The sequence below is a fragment of the Platichthys flesus genome, chromosome 7, assembly GCF_949316205.1.
Source record: "Platichthys flesus chromosome 7, fPlaFle2.1, whole genome shotgun sequence".
In the NCBI taxonomy this organism is placed as follows: domain Eukaryota; kingdom Metazoa; phylum Chordata; class Actinopteri; order Pleuronectiformes; family Pleuronectidae; genus Platichthys; species Platichthys flesus.
In genome coordinates, this window is record NC_084951.1 from 10,768,475 (window position 1) to 10,789,823 (window position 21,349).

The window sequence follows — 21,349 nt, forward strand, 5'->3', positions numbered from 1 at the left end:
TCTGATACATGAGGTGATACGTCAGTGGACAGATAAGGTCCGTCAACTCATTCCTGCTAGCTGTATTATCGATAATAAAACTGACTGTTCAAAGCAGACCAGAACAACCTTCAGGACTCCTGGCTCTCCTGATGTTCAGTCCGCCACTGAAGCTAACAAGCTAACACGCTTGCTAACTGATCTGAGGCAATCCCTTTAGCAAGGCGAGTTTTATTTTCTTCCTTTATTATTTGTGTTAATGAGAGAAATTGTGTGGAACAGTAAACAAACTAATGTTTATTTTATTTTTTGTTGTTTATCAGTTGTTAAGTCATGACACAGACCTGAGCTTTCCAGAAAAAAGAAAAGAAATTGTTTAAGAAATTGCTAAACAAGCAGTTAAACTTGTTAATTTCATGCTGCAATGAATAATGTAATGTTACACAAAATTATAAATTAAAATCCAATACCTTGATGAATGGCAATTAAGTAATATATTTTTATATAAATAAACACTCAAACTGTGGTCAGTACTGCTGACTATATCTCTACAATATCTCGTCAATAATGCAGGTAACAAATCTGGAAGTAGTTCTTTTTTTGTATTATCAACTTCAATTTTTCCCAAGAGGAAATAAAATGGAAGGATCAACACCTCAGTTGTTGATCAGTGAACTCATATTGACATTTAAGGCATTTGTGAAGGAACTTCAAACTGGAGTGTTAAGTGCACCCTTATCCAAGTCTTAGCCTGATCCTTATCACGGCTAGATCAACCCAAAAAAGTGCTGGGTCACTTGGAGACACACACATACACAGACACATCACCGAACCTTTGAGGATAAAGCACACTGAATCATAATAGGAGAAAGACACTGTGGCTGGGTGACAGACTGAGGGAGTGACTTTACCTCTGGATTGTGGCAGAGGGAGTGGCGGAGAAAGAAAGAGGAGGGTGTGAGTGTGTGTGTGTGTGTGTGTGACAGAGGGTGCTCTGCTTTAATGCTGAGCAGTGAAAGATTGTGTCAAAGCAAACAAGCCAAAAGACAGAGCAGAAAAGTTGTCCTCAAAGAAAGAGGCACAGGGAGACAAGAAAGAGAACGAGAAAGAGAGGGATAAAGAAGAGACTGGGGAAGAGTTGGCTGAAAGCAGCTTGTGTCTCCCGTCCCACCCACTGACTGTCTTCCCCTCCTCTCTGCCCGGCCGAGAGGGAGAGAAAAAAAGAAAAGGAGTGCAGAGAGAAAGACAGAGAGGGAGCTCCACCACGCTTGCTCTTTTAGCGCAGGACTCAGGAATTCCAGGACCTTTGGAGTTGTGTGCACACACTCACACACATGCTGGTTTTCTTGTGGTGATACAAATCTCACCGGGACTCAGAGAGGGAGTATAAGAAAGAGAGACAGAGAGAACACTTGAGAGTAGCCCTTTCCAGCTCTTGTCCTGTGGACTATTTGACCATGATGGCACCTGCCAAGGGAAAAGTGACTCGGAGGTACTGAGGACTAAACAGGCGAAGGACGCTGCTGATGGAGGTGAGATTTTCATTAATTGACATATAGTACCTGAAGCTCCGGCATCTCTTCTTTTGTCTTTTTTGTCCAGGATCATTGTCCATATTACCACTTCTACCTGAAGAGGTTTGAATTTAATGAGTGACTGATGTAGGAAGTTGTGTGTTTTGTCTGTGGGTCAAGAGTGACATGTGTATGCTGCGTTTGTAACTGTGGAATGATTTCAGTTTGAATGCTGGGGAATTACCTTGTGTAGGTGTTTGTGTTGGAATTGATTATGCACTTGAGTGTGTGTGTCAACGCGGCTGTAACTGTGGTTTCATATCTGTGTTGATCATTAGGGTGACTTCCCTGAGCAACAAGGCTGAACAGAGCATGAGCAGACTTTTTTATTCTTAGAAGAACTATAAGTGAGAACATTTTCTGGGTTTGGTTTATTTAAGTGGATTTGATCAGTGGGTGATTCATCAAAGTATAAAACAGGAGAGGGAAACGAATTGGCAGGCATGTGGGAGAGTGTGTGTGTGTCTTAGATGTTTTATTTCCTGATGATCTACCAGTGGAAGTTGTGAAATATTATTGATTTTGCAGAGAATCTGTCTTTTTCAATTGGTAATGAGAAGTAAAGATGAATTTATATTTTCTGTTGGGGGATCTTATGTGGCCGATATTTGGAAAAAACTGTCATTATCAAACCTTTCTGACAAAGAAATGGAATTAAGATTTAACCATAAACTTTATTATGAAGTACTATAAATAAAAATAAAATACAAATATAATCAAATATGCAGAACTTGAATGAAGAAAATGAATATATTCACATTTGTATGCATTGTTTCTTCAGAAAGATCATTTCCAAATCGGCAAACATAGATGATGATGTCTGTGAAAGACTCATATTGGCGGATTTTATCGGCATACATCGGTCGGGCTCTGAAACTAACGATCAGGGAATGGAGCCTCGATCTGCAACAATAAATTTGGATGTAAACTTAAACTTGACTTTAAAATCAGCGGTGAATAAAAAAAACACTGGAAAACCAGGAGATTAGAAGTCTCTGGTCCTTTTACACCTGTGGTTATTGTGTGCCTCATCTCTCCACTCCTCCATCCCGCCACACTCTGCCACTTTTGCTCTCTAATCTCATTTACTTCTGCCTATTCTGAAGGGTTTTTCCACTAATGACAGAGGCTTATCCCATGCCAGTCTGCCTCAGTGTCATCCTCTCTCCCTCCCTTCTTTTTTTTGTCCTCCTCATCCTCTTTCAGACTATTCATCTGTCTGCCTTTATTAAGCTTTAAGGCTCTCTCCTCTTTTATTATTTTTTCCCCTAACTCTTTCTCACTATCACGCAGAGTTTCAGTAGCTTCATTATGACCAGTATGTTCCATGTGGACATGGGTGTGTGAGTGTGTTTTCAAACTCACAGGTGTGCGTTTTGTCTGTCATCTCACCTTTTCAGTCGTGTAATCCCAGGTCTCACAGGTCTTGATAAGACCTCCACCCAGAACCCACCTTAACCTGCAGACTAACCCTGCCATTACCATACCGTTGAACCCACACGTTAACCTTTGATTTGACTTAGCTGGGAGGATGCAGTGGACGCTTGTACAAGGTGTTACTTGTTAGTAATTGTGTGTTGTGTTGTAGTTTTAAACAAACGTCTTGGTCTGTCATCTTAGTAATGTCTTTGGCGTGAGGCATAGGGGTTGGTTTCGGCTTGAGGACATGGTGCCTGATGGTTTTAATGGAGCCATTCAGCTGACTGTGTGTGTGTATATGTGTGTGTTTGTGTGCTGCTGACTGTAAGTAAATCATCTTCGATATTGCTTCTCCTTTTTGGGATTGAAAGAAATAGAATACAAGAGAAACTGTCCAAAATTTTGAGAAATGTAAATACTGAAAATGCAAGTTTTGCTTAGCTGACTATGATGTAAGGTTTTCAGATGTTAGTATAGTTACATAATATTTTCTTTTATCTCTTACCTCCACCCCTTTAGTTAACTTTAATTTGATGCAAGTCTACATAACAAAAAATCCAGTGGTGAAGGCCCTATTATGTGAACAAAACATAAAATCTGCTGTAATTTTCTAACACATCGCTAGCACACAGTGAGCTGGTATTAACGAGAGACTACATGAAGATGGATGTGGTTGATATATGTGGTTGACCAATCGTCAATCTTAGTAGTCAATCATGACATTTCAATCTGTTTTCACAGCATCAAATAACTAATATAAAGTAAACTTACCAGAAAAGTGGACACTTGAACTTGCATCGTTATGATAATCACTATTGAAAATGGCAAAAATCTTTGATAGAAATGTATTCAAGATGAACTTTGACTTTTTAATTTTGGTCCATTTTCCGTCCACTAACGTGGAGGAGGCAGCTTTATGACCTATGCTGCAGCCAGCCTCTAGGTGGTGTTTGAGACATTTTGGCTTCACTCTTTGGACAAATTTATCTTTATAAACAGTTTATGGTGTAATCCCAGTGAGGAACTTTGGAGAGATTTTGACTTTATGACTGAAAACGTTTTTACTTTCACTTACAGCTTTGGTATTCAGGTTGTCAAATCAGGTAGAGGTATCCAAAAAGTTAATCAAAATCAGAAAATCAGAAAAACATAACTTAGGAAGAGAAATGACTTCGAAATAAATGAAAAAGCTCAAGGGTCAAAGGAAAAAAACAGTCCAATGAAAGGTACATTTTTAATTATGAGCTGTAGTAAGATTTTAGTTTTGATGAAATTTGTCGATTGCATGTTCATTTTTCAAGATATAGTGATGAGGCAATACTCCGACTTCTTCTTGGATGTTCTTGAGTATCTGTCTGTGTAATTCTTTGCTTTGTATGTTCAGTCATTGTTGTTATTGCCACTCAAGCGAAATACCTGCCTTTTAAAACACAACACTTCCTGTGAGTCAGAATAACTGCACAGATAAAGCCGCTTTCACCACCTGCAGGGTCGCAGCTCGTATTACCTTCTGTGTTCCATCATTTTACAGTGGAGATCAGCAAAGTAGACGTTTATTTAACACAACAGCTCCTGTGGGCTCAAGGTGGGGTCCGTTGATTACCTGGTGATGAATCGCCCACTGAGGTAACTTTATGGTTAAGGTGACTACACACTGATCCACTGCCACACCTAAAAAACCCATTAACCCTCATTTCAACCCTTCTTCAGTGGGAAAACCCATTAACCTTGCTTTTAACCCTTTCTGCCGCCTGAAATATACCTACAACATCAGCAGAAAACAGTAAACACGGGTGTAAAGCAGGAACACAAAGATTTAGTATTGATCCCTTAAAGTGTGCATCTATACAGACCACAGGATAAATTCATCTTTTCTCAGACTACCAGTGCTTGTCTATGAGGTCTGTAATGGTTTCTTTGTAGAAAAATGGGGGGAAGACCGTAAAAAAGAAACGCTACAGAGAGCTGATGAGTCCAGGTGTAGAGCGAGAGATGGATAGAAAAAGAAAACGAAACAGAGACTGGGCAGCAATGTCAGTTTTCCTTTGTTTGAAATATTTAATGAGTGTCTGTGCTCTCTTGGAATATTGACTTTTTCCCATATAGCCAGCGGGGACAGTGAGGAGCGTAGGTTGTTCTCTCGTTCAAATAAAAAGCAAAAGGCTGTTAACATCAAATTCATTTTATTTTATTTTATTTATGAATTTGTTTTGTTCTATTTTTTCTTCAATCCTTTGATTAAAAGACAAAATAGCAAACCAAAGCAGAATATGACACTTGCCCTTGATTTGGAAGGGTGTGTTATCAGTATGTATGTGTGTGTGTGTTTGTGTGTGTGTGTGTGTGTGTGTGTGTTTGAGAGACTGCAGTTGACACTTCCCACATAATTACACTTCATGATTCTAATCATTCAGTAAGTCATGTGCATGTTAACCAACAGGCCGAAATTTGGGCCATTTAGAAGACATGGGATAAGGCAGCAGATAATAGATCTCACGGTTTTAAGGTGCCATTTGATATCTGTAGATAAGCTGAACACATGGATGGTTGGATAACAAAAGGGCTTAACCTGAGGTCAGTGAAGATCATTAACCTAATTCATCAGTGTGTTTAAAAGGGTAGACGAAGGATGTCAGGTATTGTCATGTAGATAAATGTGTAGGTAAGTGATGTTCAAGCTCACCCTTTCAAGGTGACTTTCTTAACACAACAACAAAGAAAATGGGAGAGGGGATGCTTATGCATCAGGATGGCAGGTTTCTTTGCTTAAGATATTGACTCAGCCAAAGTTATATATGGGTCTTAACATAAAGGCAGAGGGGATGAGACACGGAGAGGAATATGTCTTCCTCACCTGCGATGCAGGACAAAGGAAAAGACTAATATTCTGTTGTCGTGAAATAATCAAAAGCAGATGAAAAGATATTTACATTGAATCCAGATGTCAACTGATAAACAGCTGTAGGTGTCATGAGTATAGACAGAAAGTAGTTGTGGCTAATGGAGGGGAAAAGGATATTCAGTGGAACATTCTTAGGAGGGAAAGAAAGAAAAAAAAGTCCGGAGTGCTTGCAATACAAATAAATACACATTTCTATCCATTCAAATATTCAAATATGAGCGTATACCTCTGCTCAAATCAACCTGTACCCAATTGCACACACTCAGACATTACCCCTAAACATGCATGCCCCCCCCCCCCCCCCCCGCCTCAAGATCTATGAATTATTCCCTAGAAAAAGTTGAAATGTAAAATTCTGGATCTGCTGCCTGATCCAGGTCTGCGCCAAAATGTCAGTGGTTCTTTCCTCACTTATACCACATCCTTCCACTAAGATTTCCGGTAACCAGTCAAGTAGTTTCTGAGTAATTTTTCTTACAAACAACCATACCAACCTACAAAAAGTATATTTAGCATAACTGATGGATCATTAGCTATCAGTGACCCAAAACAAGGTAATGAGGTTAATTAGGATTTAGTGTCTACACAGAAGTTGTAGAATGGCTAATTGTAGCATGGCTCCACACCATCAGATAAAAGAAGATCACTTAAACATGGCTGACGACCTGCAGTAAAGGTTAGGGTGAGGACAGGGTGGTTAATCTCAGGTCAACATCAGTGGACTGTGAGAGGGGATGGCTGGATGGTGGGGATGGATGGAAGACCTCTGGGTTCAATGGTTTTTGAGTAAGTTGTTTCTTAAAATAACAACAGAAAGACAAAACGAGCAGAAAATCTCACAAACTGGCCACAGTCAAGAGTCAATATAAAACTGTTTCAGTAGTTTATGCTACAACAGCACAAGCACAGCCCATCATTTTAAAATGTTGTTACATTGAATTAGTTATATACTATATACTGTTATGTTATATACAATATACTATTAAGCTATGGCTAATGGTTATGTTGATATATGCCAGATTTGAAGGTATCCTCCCTTTTAACTTTCTGGACTCCCCTTCCTTGCTACTGTGCACAGTCACCATCAAACTACTGTCTGCTTACTCTGCTGTGAATCCATAATTGTTCTGTAAGTCAATCTTAACCCCCAGGGCCCAGTTTTTAACGGTGTTATGTGTCAGATAAGCCTGCGAAAATGATAATGATCATCTGTATTCTAAAAAGCTCTTATCAGATGAACATATTTCTCACTTTACAGCTTTTCTCCCTCCTTTCGTCTCGTACTACAAAACAGCAAAGAGAAACAAGATGATTTGTTGGATGTAGTTTGTGTTGTGATATCTTTTGGCACGTTGTTAAACCACACTCGCTGCTTGACTTTAACCAGTCACACTCTTCATAGCTTGTCTTGCGCCGTCACCACAAGCACAAACACACAGAGAAACACATACACACACACAGAAACACACGCACACACAAAAAACACACACACACCTAGAAGTTTTATAAGTAGCTAAATTTACCAGCTGCTTTCAGAAAATGAACTTATGAGATCCCCGCAGTTTCTCTAACGGATGTGTATGTGTAAATGCAAATGCTGTAAGAAACTGTTGAATTTTTTTTTCACATTTCTCTTAGAAAAGATATTTAGTATCTCTTTTATGAGATATTGAATATTTAACCTGCCTCATCTTGCATGGACTGTTTATAAAAGATGGACAACTACATTGATCCCTAAAAGCCAGAATGTGTTGATTGCCACCATGTGAGAATAAGTCCTGCCTCCTCCATGTTTGTAGGTTGGACATGGACCATACTTCAAATGCGCAACATAGTAGCATTTGTATCCAGGGTATTTTAGCTTAATCTGTGGATAATGTAAGCAACAAATTTCAAACCAACATCAGAAAGAAACTGGACCCTAACACAGTTCAGTTTAAATAACTGCTCATTAATCATTACAGTTTTGTAATGTGGCATACTATGAGTATTATGTAGTTTTCCCTTGGTGGATGTACTGTCACAAAAATTAACCAATGTATTACAGGGGGTTATTTTGGCCAACAAGGTGCTAAAGCTTTCTCCAACACTCTTTGCGCAGCCATTTTACCCTCCCCTCCCTCCAGCTCCTTGGCCTTCACTTCCCCCCTCCTGCGCACATCCACACACACTTTGCACACACACTCCCTGTCCTTCCTAATTTCTGCTTTCTTCCTTGAATGCCCCGGTCTATCTATTGCTGTTGCAGAACAGCTTCTCCTTTGCCAGAGTGACCTGTAATTGCACTCTGGATTGGTGTAGGTGTGTGTGAGTGTGTGCGAGAGTGTGTGAGTTTGGACTGTCTCGTCCTATCACCTTGAGAAGTCATGCAGTGTTCAAGGTGATGTGAAATTAGGAGGCTTTACACAGGAAGATAACGAGATTCTCACCATCTCTGACAGACGCACACACACACACACACACACACGCAAACACACAACCACGCACACACACATACACACATAAATAATTGCACTTATACAACAAGCTTTAATAGTTTAAGAATCTGTCTTCGCCTCTCACACACACACACACACACACACACACACACACACACACACCACACACACACACTGACGTCCCAGGGGAGTGCTCAAGGGGCTTACGCAGGGGATTTTGCTGTTCTGCAGTGTGCCTGTCAGATAAGAAAGGAGACGCGGGCCTGCCTGGTGACACGCTACTGAGCTTCCTCTGCTTCCCCTTCCCTATTTAACCTGTCACTTAACCACCTGCCATCCTTCACTGCCACTGGTGATGACACACACAGACACACACACACCCACACACAGACTCACACACACACACACACACACACACTGGGAGGGTCAGGTATCTAATTTGGTAAACTCCTAACCATACACACACAGTCAAACACACACAGAGATTTTTCCGCTGAGTTTCTTTTGAGTTCCCTCAGCCCTTTTTATGTGTCAGGCTGGTTTGGCTGGGACTGACCTGCTGTTATGAGAAAGCCACTGGAGAGTATCCACCTGAATCCTGCGTTAACATCCGAAACAGTCCTGATGTCAACATTTGATTTAAAACATGGGTGAATGATTGGTAGTTTGAGGTAGGACACTTTGGACTGCTTTCTCCTTTTTCTTTTATTCTCTTTTATCTTAACAACTTCCAACTCTTCTGCATCTCCCCTCCCTTTCCCTACTTATTTCCTCAGCCTGGCCCTCCTCCGTTCCTCCTCCCTCCTTCCCTTCTTATTGCCTCTTCTCCGTTACTCTTTTCCCTCTATCCCTCCCCCTTTTTTCTCTCCTCTCACCACCTGTAATCTGCTTACCGCTGTTCTGCAGCTGTTCACGATCACAGATGGAAAAAGTGAAAGAGAGCGAGAGGGAAATTATTTTGCAAGGGTCTGTTTTTGCACCAGTGCTGCAGATTTTCAGAATTATTTTCATCACCACCAGTCTCATTGATTTGACCAGAGGTGACTCGGTGTTGCCAGTAGAGATTTGGTGCAGTAATGATGGATATCTACCATGGACGAGCTGCCTGGTTTGAAAATGGCATCTAGCCAGCACCTCCAGCCTCTCACCATCCTCTGTACATCCACTGCTGCTTAATTCTGCGGTACAGCTGCTGTCAGCCAAAAGCTCTTCTTGCTCTTTGTTTTTCAGTTCTTCTTTTTTAAGTCTTCCAGTAAGTCCCAGACTCACACCCAGTTTTCATGGGGTTATGATGTTTCAAGGCAAATGTGATGGCAGGTGACAAAGAGGGTGAATATTTGTATCGTTATTTTTACTTTGCTTCACATTTAGCATTGAGAATGAAAGAAATGTCCTACATGTCGGGATAGTAAATTTTAAACGTACAGCAAATAGTAAATGCTGTATACAATGTGCTTATATAGGCTGGCCTGACTATTGGGAGAAATGTGAACATAGATCAGGCATCAGTTATTCAAAACTTAACCAGTAAACATGTTTTGTGTGTATGGCATAGTGTCCCCATCCATTCAAAAAATGACACGTGTTAGCCAATAAGACTCTAGTATTGCCCCATATTTCCCTGTAAACTTCCTTTGATTGGCCAACATTTGTCAAAATTCCCGCATTGACATCTTCTTTTACTAATGTTCAGTTACATAAAGATACAAATCATTGGGCTACAGCTGTGGATGGTCAGATAATGATCACTCTATCAGCTCGTACATATTTCCCTCCGCCTGTCCTAGCCACCTATAGAACCTTCATATATTCTTTTTTTTTTCCGTTTCCAAATTAGGACAATGTGTTCATTCCTGTCTATATTACCAGTTGTCCCCCATCATACTTCCACCCTCCCAGTGAAAACCCTCGTGCCGACGCCCTTGGCCTCTCCTGTCTCCACCAGTTACCCCCACCACCACCAACACCATCACCACCACCACCCTCTTTACCGTCACCATCCCCCAGCCTCTTGGCAGCTCCTCCAGGCAGGCTAATTGACTCAGTCCCAGGAGGTGGGGGATCATGCCACATTTCTAATTTGGCTTCCCCTCCTCCAGATAAAAGCTACAACCCCCCCCCCATCCCCCCTTCTTCATCCCCTCGGTCTCCATCACTCTACCCCCACGATTTTTAATTTTGGTCAAATTTCTTATTTCGTTTACACCGAGCAGCATTTTCAAGTGCATAAAAAAACCTGTATTACTTTTGTTCGTCTGCTTCTCTGTATCTTCCCTCGACATCTTCCTTTCTTTTCTTTGTTCAGCCCGGTGATACCACGACTGCCAACCCCAAATACAGACATTACAGGCAACTGAACACATGAAAGGACAGATACGCACAACACTCACAGAGCACAGCACCCCGCCTCAGCTCACCATGGGGTTCACCTTCAGAGAGCCTCCATCTCCACAAACCGCACCTGGGGACTTCAGTGGGTGTGTCTCCGTGTGTGTGTATGTGTGTGGGTGTGAGTACAAACCGAGCTTTACCCAAATAACGAGCAGGCAGATGTAGAACAAAGACATTTTTGTTATTGATTGTATCACACTTTAGAATCAGAAGAAATAATCAAAAAAGTCTCCCCTTTTTCCAGGCTAGGAATGTTGCTCTTGTGCACATCCAGAAACAGAATATATTTATTTGAACATTTAGAGACATCGAGTGTTTATGCTGCACTACTTTGGTACTAAAGTGTTTTTATTGTTAGAATACATCAATATAGCCACTGTCAGAGATGAACTTTTGTGAAAAAATATCCGGATCCAACGTTTCGGACACTTTCCAGAGTCTCCATTCACATTGGTAGATCGCAGCTAGAGATTGTCCAGATCAGATTCTTTCATAGCAAGAAGAAAATGTCCAGAGATTCATATTTTCGTCATCCAAGGTTTTTTTTTTTTTTGTAAACGCCATCAACACACCCACACATAATGTCTGGAGCCACTGGCTTGGACATTCTTGCATACAGACCCTCTCTCTCTCTGTGTATGTGTGTTTGTGCCTTTTGTGTGTAGTAGAAATATCAGTTTACGGAGCTGTGTGTTATATCTCTTAACAGTGAGGTGGAAAAAAACATCAGTAGCATTGACCTGGGGAGATTTTTTATTAATTAAAGAAATACATTCAGGCACACTGAATGTCCACAGTAGCACAGCAGTCTGGAATCCTTACAGGTTCGGTGCAGGAAGCATGTTTGGTATGTGGCAGTAGCTGTGGCCATTAGTGAAATGGTATTTTCAGATGGACAGATAAGGTATTTTTGCTTGAGGCTGCAGGACACGTAGAGAGCTGTTACTTTCTGTACAGTATGTGGAAATACCTCACAACTGCTCTTTGTTTTTGGAGGAAAGTGGAATATACAATTCTGATCCTGAATAAAAGGATAGATGCATCCTATCTCTGCTAGACTCTGAAAAACTGATTCCAGCTTTTATGTCCAGTAGACTGGATGACTGTAATGCACTTTGCTGGATTGACAAAACAGGTAATAAATAAACTCCCAATAACTCCAGCTTATCCAGAAGTTATCTTAAGACACGTTAGGAGTGTATGGTTGTCATAGATGTATAAATGAGCTCAACTTGACTTGACCAGATAACAGGTGAGAGATGCTTGGACAGAGAGTTCTGGCTTTGTCGACTTTACATACCTTTTTCCTTTGTGTTAAATGTATCACACATGTTCCATAACAGAAACATAATGGGCCCCAGATGCATCTCCTCCTTTATCCACTTTAAAGATAAAAGAGGAAGTTTTAGAGATGAAACCTGCTACTCGTTTAGCTAGACTTAAGATAACATATCAGAATTCATAAGAAAAACTAACACAAACCTATATTTAAATAGTTTTTTTAACAAAACAAGAGATTTACACCTTCTGTAAAACCCTCACTGATCAGAGAACCATGTATGAAAAACAACATAAAGCGACAAGTCCTGTTAAAAACATTCAGTTGGTCAGGTCTTTTGAGGATGTGTCTGTTCCCTGATCCACTGCTCACATTCGTCACTATCCTTTTCTCCGCCTCGGCTGTAATGACTCGGAAATAACATTAAATATCTGGACTGAGTGGTGATGAGATAAACACACATTAGGCAGAAATAGCATATACCTGTTTTTACTGGCTACCATGAGAAGTTGCCATCCTCAAATACAGAGCTGACTGTCTTTAATGTGACCACTGTCTATGGATCTGGAAAAAGAGAACTGAATGGTGATTTATGTGTGGGTGGGGGGGGCTTCAAACAGCAGAGTCTTTCATGCCTCATACCCTATGTTTATATACCGCTCCGTGCATCCCTCATTAGGCTTGGATTTGTGTGTGTGTGCACGTATATGTGTGTCTTCGCTCGTCTTTTAATGACTGACTACATTTCGAATTTTCATGTAGATTGAAAAAGAGGAATCTCCTTCTGCATATATGCTTTTGAATGCCTTTGTTTGTAGTTTTGGAACAATATGTTTGATTGATTACTCGTGTGCCATATGGGACTGCTGGTTGAGATGTTGGAAGAGGAGTTCCAAGGAAAGAACAAAAAGAGAAAGGGATAGTTTTTGAAGACTTTGATGAATGAATGTGAAATGTGTTGCAGCAGGTCTCCTCTGGTTCTGCATTTCTAGCTGTTTGAATGATGGAAATATAGGTTTATGTAATTAGAGCTATTTATCTCAGAAAAGAGAAGACAATGGTCCCTTTATCTTTCATGTTTAGGTTTTCCTTCTCTGTCTGTTCCTCAAATCCCAAAGCTCTTGTCCTCCACTCATCATTCCATACGCAACCTTTTCCCCTGAATGACAGATGGATTCAGGAGAATGGACGGCAGCAGAGGCATATTGTAATAGGGAGGTAATGAGCAGGTACACCCAGGTCAAAGCTTCATTAACCCATTTGCTAATAAGGTCGATGTCAAAAGGTCACCAAGTGATGACCACCCATACCTGAGGGCAACATAAACACACCCACCTCACTTCCTACGACCTCATATATCATTTCAGCACCTTATAAAGTGAAAACATCCATATGTTTAACTTCATTTCCTTTTCATCATCTATATTATTAATATGTGAAGATTACATTGTAATTGTAACCACAATGGATTTCAAAATGAGGGAAATTACTGATATCCTTATGAGGTTCACAATAATTTCTTGTGACGTAAATTTGATCTACTGTTGATTGTGTTCCAAGACCTACACAAGGCCTACTTGTGTCCATGCTGGAGAGATTGTGTGAATGAAATCCAAACTGATAGATTTGCTTAAAGATAAATATCAAATAGTCTCTACAGCATATAGGAGACAACCGGGGAAATGTCTGCTGCTCACAATTATGTAAAAAAAAAAAAAGGATAGGCCTATTCAGGTGGGACTAGTACAGATGTGTAACATAAGAGTAAAATATTATCTGTAATATTAATGTAAATACACATTAGATACATAAGGATACTAAGCTTCCTCTATGTCTTGCAGCTTCAGCAGTACAACATCAGTTCGGAATCTCCTCAGGAGTCTTGCGTGCATGTGGCACATCAAGAAAAAGCTTTTAGCCGTCTCAGTGCTGTTCAGACATGGCAGTGGACACATTGTTAATTACTCATATTTTTTGTATTTTGCTTTAACTTGAGCGGGGCATGCAATGATCATTCACCGCTATATTCTGGAGTTTGACATTTATTTTAAATACACATCCAGGTTGCCTTTTATTGAGTCTATTATGCATTGTATCTGTTTTCTGTGCAGACACTGCACTTATGATGGAGATTAAGATGTAGTATCCCCACTAGCAAAGATTTGTCATGGTAATCTCCTGAAAATAACTGTTGTCATTAAACAGCTGGCAGACACACTGAAGTTTAAAGTTAAGAATGCACGAAAAAGAACCGGAGATTATTTCCTGAAAAGCATCTGTTTTTGGTGTTATGAGGTATTCACTGTGTTTGTGTGGGTGTGTCTTTTTCTGTGTGTTGACAGTAATGGTGATAGATGAAAGTCAGGAAAATAATGAATGGCCAGCATTTTGCTGGTAGTTTAGTCTTTGAGCTGCTCTTATAGGAAAAGGAAAGAAAAGAGCAGGCTGTGACTTGCTGAAGCTGCAGCTGATTTTACCCACATACCTGGACACATCTTCACTTTACACACATATGATGCAACGTGTATCCCTAAAGCAGGGATCTGTATGTGTATATGGAAGTTAAACATTTTAAAATTACATGAAAGTTTCATTCTGAACATTCAAATTCAGTATGTGTGCTATTTTTAGTAAGACTTGATGGCAAATCTACTCAAATCATCTTTACCATTTACACACTTGTATAACTTGCCATTTAAACCAAGTCAGATTTATTCATATAGCAGATTTAAAGCATATAATTTGTAGAAAGTTAAAAATAAGTAAAAGGCATAGAAGGTGAACAAAAGTAGAGTTTTGCACTTTTAAATATTTATCAGTGGAGTTTATTTAAAAATAAAAGACAGGGAAATCAGATTTTGAGGTCTTCATTGTTAATTAGATTTTCTAGACGACTGATGTTGAAATCTTGTTTTGAAACTTCCCATTAATATTTAAATGTTTGAAAGTAGTCCTAAATAGAGGAGCAAAAGCTAAAAGTGTTTTGGATCATGACGTTAAAATCTGTGATGGTTAAGAATGGCTACAAAATGTCAGAGAGAGTTTAGTTCACCCAGGCTTTCAGCTTACAGTCTTATTCATATCATACATAAGCATTTGAAATAAGAATGGAAACAAATGTGTGATAGTTTTCTGCCATCACAGATTGTACACGCTCTGTATTTCTGGTGCGATCCCCTAATCATATTATTCATCACTAGTTGGATACTTTCCCCCCACCTACTGGAACATACATATATTTTTTAAATGCATTCTCTTAAATTCTCCTTCTACCCGTCATGGGATATATACCAAGCAAACACACTACACACTCTGTACTAAAACCCAGCTGTCAGTCTTGTGGAGCTGCTGTGTGGCAGAGGAGGTTTAACAACGGGGTACAGCGGCACACTGTCGCTCACTTCCTGCTAAATCAAATTGTCAAGCTCAGTTATTAGCCGAGTGAGCGCGACCTCTCTGAAAGCTAACGAACCGTGGGGCGTAAAAGTAAAAGCACTTCCATCCCATGCTGTGTGTTATGATCCTTCAGTGAGCTTTATGTGAGGTCCTGTCATCCATCTGCATGTGAACTCTGAGGGTCTGTAAAGACTCAGTGAAGTCATCTCGGTAACACTATTACCAGGGTACATTCTACATTACATTTCATATTGGTTTATATTAGTTGCAAAACCCAGTGATGATAAACCTTAAGCCAAATGTAATTTGAATGAATGCGTATAGTGACTGAGGCGGCTGACTTTTACCTAATGATTACAATCAGCCTAAGGAACTGTGTGTTTCTGTGGTGTTATGAATATAATGTAGAGAACTATCGAAGAGCTTCATGCAAGTACAAACAACGGTTCCAGGGCTCCACAATTTGGTATCTCCAAAAGTCATTATCTGCACATTATTTTAAAGCATGCCATCAAACTAAAGAAAAACTATATAAAAGTTAGCACACAAGAATTTAAAACAAGGGGGGAATGGAATAGGGAGTCTTATGGCTCGAGGAAAGGAACAAAGCGTGGGTGTGCATGGAAATAGTAGTTATCCAAAAGTGGTGCTACTGCAGAGTCATTATGATAACTGCTGTGGGAATGCAATGAAATTAACTTGTTGGAGATTTGCATTACTTTCGTCAGGTAACATTTGATCTTTCTGTTGGTGACCCTGAGCTCAAGGCTGCTCGAGATCGAGGAGCGGAACAACAGCACGAATATGAGACACATCGAGTGTCTCATACCCCCTGAGGTCATCCCTCGTTGTTTTAAAATCCCAAGATTATTAACTTGGCTCAGGAGTACGGCAGAAGACTGACAGTGCAGCTGCAGGTGATCTCAAGCCCATGGGAGGTGGTGAGTGAGGTCTTTCCAGAAGTCCTGCAGGGTTTCTGGCTGCCCCCACAACCTCCTTCCTCAACCTGCCCTCCCAGAAGCTCAGTGAAAAGGCTGATGAGGGTCACAGAGGCTGTCACCACTGCCCAGTCCAGTTCACTCCATTGGTAATGGTTACTATTGAGGACTGCTCAGTCCTGTCCATGATTGTTTTGCAGACGTATCCTCAAGACGTCCTCAGAAGATTTGTTGCAGCAGATTAGCGACGCAGCACACTCCCAGTTTGTTAGCACCCAGTGTATTTTCACTACAGCCCATGTCTCTTTAATCAATGTCCTTCTACCATTGTTCCATTTCAATCATCCACCTCCAAATAAGGGGTTTCAACCTTGTACTTTGGGGGTACTGGTATTAGGGGCAGTGTTAAAAGAGCAGCAAGTTTCCATGTTTGACAGCATGTGAAATTTCAAAGAACTCTTAAAGTTGAAACTCAGTCCATCCATCCATCCATCCATCCATCCATTTTCCATAGCACTTATCCTTTAAGGGTCACAGGGGGCAGGAGCCAATCCCTGCTGACCGCTGAGAGGTAGGCTACAACCCTGGACAGGTTGCCAGCGAAGCAACATTTTGTATGTGGGAGCCATACATGTCAATCTTTGTTGCCACTTCCTGCCAAGTTTAAAGGGATTAATCTCTAGTTAATAATCCAGTTGAATATAAACAGAAGTATGAACTGTGAAAAATATACAATATATACATAAACCAGTTTGAATCATTATTGATTTAAACATAAAATCATGAAATAAAAATGATTTAGTTTAGTTTGTGTCTCATTTGACAAAGTCAATGAACAGCTTCACCACTGAGCCTGTCAGTCGGTCAGTGTCCCAGAAGAGAAACAACCTTCATCTATACTCCGTGATATATGAGGAGGGACAGAGAACGAAGGATGAAAAAGAAAGAAGGTAAGACAGAAGCAAATCTGCTGAACCCAGCCCTGTGTTCAGTCTCTGGCCTCTCGTCCTCCGTCTCTGCTCTTTCTCTCATCCTGACATGAAATAGTCATTAGATGTAGCGGTAATTCCGCCCAGCCGTCTTTCCACATTAGCTAATGTGCATCAGAAACGTCAGGAGTGTGCATGCATGTGTGTGTGCCGTGTTCATGTATACAGTATTTGTAACCTTGCTACGCAGGTCGGTGTGTGTCAGCATTAGGATGTGTGTGTGTGTGTGTGTGGCTCCGGCAGGACTGCTCCTTGTGAGTGTGTTTGTCCTGTGTGTATGTGTGTGCTCTTTTGCGTGTGCGTGCTTTTACGTCAGACGGTTTCGCATGACAACGTTTCCTGTTCTCTGGTCGACAGGGGCTAAATAATAAAAGCACCAAGAACAAGTAAGAGGAGAGGAAAGGACAAGACCGAAGTACACGAAGAGAAGACGAGGGAAGGCAAGAATAGAAGAAAGAGTTGTGCAGAGGAGAGCGAGGAGAAAACAATGGTAGAAGTAGACAGGAGAGAAGAGGACAGAGCTGATGAGGAAAAAAAGTGCAGCCTGTCCAACTTAAAAACTCGAGACATCACTTTCTCCTCTGAGTCTCCTTGCCGGGTTTGAATTATCTCTCCTTTACTCCTAAATAGAAATCTTCACTCCTCCTCTCAGCTGCTGTCAGTGATCAGTGCCAAGCTGCAGCAGCATCAGCAGAGCTCTCCTCATTATGGAAGCAAGAGGAGGTTCGAGGATGGGGAGGGAAAAGTAGCTGTAGGGCATAACTGGTGGTTTGTTGGCATTGTGTGTCTTGTGTATGAATAAGTTAATTTCCCCTTTTGAAACAGGAACTCACCGCGCAAATCGAGAGCGATAGAGGAAAGGGGGGGGGGGGTTATAAAGCAGAAAAAAGGAATGGAGACAGACACAAAGGACAGAAAGACATCACAAGGTGACATCTGATGTCAGGTTTCTGTGACTGCCGCCTCTGTGTCTGTATTCTTACAGTGGGTGTGTCTGTGTGTCTGTGTGTGTGTGTGTGTGTGTGTGTGTGTGTTTGTGTGTGTGTGTAGGTACACATCTCTCTGATATTTTGAGGGCCAATTTTGATTTAAAGCCATTACTGGAGGACTTTTTTACATTGTTTGGACATTTTAGCTGCTCCTCACAAACGTAAAAGTATATTTAAGGGTATCGACTTAGTTGTAGGTTTGTGTTTAGGCATTAAGTTTACAGGCAAAGTCGTAATAAGGATGGCTCTGTGTGTGTGTGTGTGTGTGTTTGTGTGTGTGTGTGTGTGTGTGTGTGTGTGTGTGTTTGCGTGTCTATGATTCAGCTACGTGAATCTCTGTTAGTTTTTTCTTGATTTCTACTACATATTTTTGATTCATGCTCGTACTGAACAAAGTCAATGTTATCATACATCAGTATGAAATTTATAAGCTCTGCTGTACATTGCGCTGAGTGTATAATGACAGTGTGTCAACAGAAAGTGTCAGCTATCTGCCAGTGTTGCGTTTCATTGATTCAGTCCCGATCTGAGACAGCTGTACTCAGGGGCCCCACAGTAGCCCTATACATAACACACACACACACACACACACACACACACAAACATGCTCCCACAGAGGGACACACCTGGGCACAGTGAATCCTACCCTGAGGGCAGCTTTAAAAGAGCACAGCTGTGAGAGAGGCCAGGAGGCTGAGATGAACTAGTAACTAAAGCACTGCAGCGCTACTGTGTGGCGGCTAATCAGAGCCAGATGACTGCTACTGATTCCAGTTGATCACAGATTCTAAATACAGTTCAGTGAATCTACAGTATATCACTCCAACACTGATATATTACCATCAAGAAGACTATAGTGGCAACTGCTTTAAATCAACATATTCTTGCCAACGCTATAATGGGAGAGACCCCTTCTATCATTGAGGCGGATTTGTCTTTTCATGCATGTGTCACTGAGGAGTCAGATGCTCGACTGCGTAGCCCATAGTAAAAACAATGCAAACCACTATGAAAGTACGTGTCCTTCAGACGCACTTGAGTCATATGGTTGATAATACAGAACAATGTCCTTGGGCTCCCTGTGGCTACAAGCAGTATGAAGGAGGCTGTCATGTGGAATAAAGATAAACAGAGATTTTGTCTTTGTTGCACCGTTAACATTTGATCTGATCAGTTCTAGTTCCACATTGTAAACCAACAAAATGAACGTCCTTGTCGTTGAAACAATATGTCGTCGGACTGCAAACGATCCTGCAAGCCTTTTTCACTTCTTTTTCTTTTGAAAAGGCTGAATTTCCAGACCAAACAAGGAAGGTGTGAAAGCCCACTAAGTTAAATAGCCTAAATCTTACAAAGTCATTTTCCAACAGTATATAAAGATTCACTTATTAAACATCATTGAATATAATACTCAAAGAGTGCTGTAACATTAAAACTACAAAGTAATGAAAACAAAATAATAATCAACCAGACAAAAGCTCAGTTTATTTAATGAATGGATATTGTTTTGAAACATGCAGCAGGCTGTAACGTATCTGACCTTATGTGAAACAACAGCTCTATTCCACATGCAGGAGGGAAGATGAGCTGTCGGCAAGAACCCAACAAAGAAAGACACATTTCTGTGTCCTTTCCTGAGTTTTATGATGAGCATGCTGCAGGAGGGTTACATAAATCAGATGGTCTTGGAAGTGGGTTCGGAAAAATATTTCATGAGGTCATTTCTGTTAATAGAGGCCTGAGCTGAGCTTGCAGGTTGGCAAGGAAAAGCAGCAAGGGATCTTCTGGTAGTTGGCAATGGAGCATTGTGCAAAAAGAAGGAATGGTATGTGGATGTAACTACAGTGTGTGTGTGTGTGTGTGTGTCGGTGTGTCGGTGTCTGTGTGTTTGTCGGTGTCGGTGTGTGTGTCGGTGTGTGGGTGTGTGGGTGTGTGTGAGGACGGGTGAGTAGGCTGGGCACTGAGGCGGAGTTTGGAGAATTAAAAGAATCCCTGACTGCATTCCTTCTCCTATGAAAACTTCCCATACACAACACTGATGGTGGAGCTCTCCTCCCCGCTCTTCCCTTCTTCTCTCACTCTTTCATTCACACCTGCACACTCTTCTCTTGCCTCGACCAATTATACTGTCACACTGTTTCATGATCTCATCATTGTCTCACACTCTCTGCTTTGCTTCTTTTAGAGAGCAACTGTATCACATACTCTCTTTGAACGAGAGAGAGAAAGTAGGTGTGACTCCCAAAATCCTCTAATCCATAGATGTGTGTGTGTTTGTGTGTGTGTGTGTGTCTGTGTGTGCGTGTAAAACCTCACACTATAACTACACTTCACACAGTGAAGCTTATTACCTTCTTGCTGCTTACCTCTTTCGGTGTCTTCTGTTGCTCATCTATTTGGCCTTGGTGTGTGTGTGTGTGTGTGTGTGTGTGTGTGTGTGTGTGTGTGTCTGTGTGTGTGTGTGTGTTTGTGTGTGGGTTTCATGTATGAATTTATTAGTATTATTAGCAGGGGATTTTGAATCCCTTCACACTATCAGACTAAAGAGACTTAATCTTTTAACACATGCTCATCTGCACCCTGCATATTCCCAAACTGCTGACAGCAAACACCCTGGCTCGTTGCTGAGTCTCAGCCACGTTGCACTGTGGGATGCATTTCCCAGCATGCAACTTAGCCCGTTGAGGCAATGAGAGTTGCATGTTTTATTGCAAATTCACAAAACTCATCTCTCTCTGCTCTCTACGCAACTTCAGGCATGTTGACACTTATGGAAATTAAGTGAGCTGGGGATAAGGGGATTAGTTACCAATCCCATCTGTCATCTTCCTAAGTGGTCTCAAATCCCAGTTTGCACCGTTGGATTATTCACTAGTTCTTCTGAGAGGATGATGAGCTACTCTAGGACTGAAGCCACTGACAGCCATTCAATGCTCTAGTAACCTAAACTAAAGCCATTTCTCGTCACCTAAACAGTTGTTACAAGGGTTTGTTTAAGAGTGGTTTTATAGCACATCAGCTATTCAGCTGTAGAGCATCTGTTGAGTAGAAAGGC

At 41.0% G+C, this 21,349-nt stretch overlaps 1 protein-coding gene across 1 annotated transcript in view; it reads left to right on the plus strand.

Moving 5' to 3' along the window:
* Positions 1 to 1,210: 1,210 nt before the first annotated feature.
* The window catches only part of sema3b (sema domain, immunoglobulin domain (Ig), short basic domain, secreted, (semaphorin) 3B), a 76,373-nt gene continuing 56,234 nt past the window's right edge, over positions 1,211 to 21,349 (plus strand). Inside the window, exon 1 of the mRNA XM_062392052.1 lies at positions 1,211 to 1,511. The gene's annotated coding sequence lies outside the window, so the exon portion shown is untranslated. The remainder of the gene's footprint in view (positions 1,512 to 21,349) is intronic.